The sequence below is a fragment of the Penaeus monodon genome, chromosome 24, assembly GCF_015228065.2.
Source record: "Penaeus monodon isolate SGIC_2016 chromosome 24, NSTDA_Pmon_1, whole genome shotgun sequence".
Lineage (NCBI taxonomy): Eukaryota > Metazoa > Arthropoda > Malacostraca > Decapoda > Penaeidae > Penaeus > Penaeus monodon.
The window spans coordinates 14096706-14097199 of record NC_051409.1 but is presented as its reverse complement, the minus strand read 5'-3'; positions in this window follow the sequence as shown (position 1 = coordinate 14097199).

The following is a 494-nucleotide window of genomic DNA, read 5'->3' as shown; positions in this document are numbered from 1 at the left end:
ATTGAACCATTCTTAACACACGTGCTTATTCACTCCAATTTAGTTTATCGTCTATACGGCTTTAAATGGGTTTTGCAAGAAATAAAACAACCGATCTCATTCAATTGATTTTAATCGACAACATTTGGAAGAAAAATTGGATTATAAGTGCATAATTTAGATTTTTTAGACAAACAAGAAAATGCAGAAAATATGTTTAATATTATTTCTTATACTCGGTATCACTAGCTATTATCCAAATATCTATGATGTTCTACTTATACTGTAAGAACAAAATTATAGTTATTCCTTTAATATGAAATAACGGTAGCCTTTGTTTTCGAAAAATTGAAAGTATATATTTATTTAGATTCAGTGTACATTTCATATTCTGTTAAATGTAGGGTTGCCACAGCTAAGCGTCCAGCTAAGTGTGCGATTTGTGGATCGGTGATAAATACACGATTTTCCTTATAACTTATGCACGTTTGGCAAACTTTACTATGCATATAGCG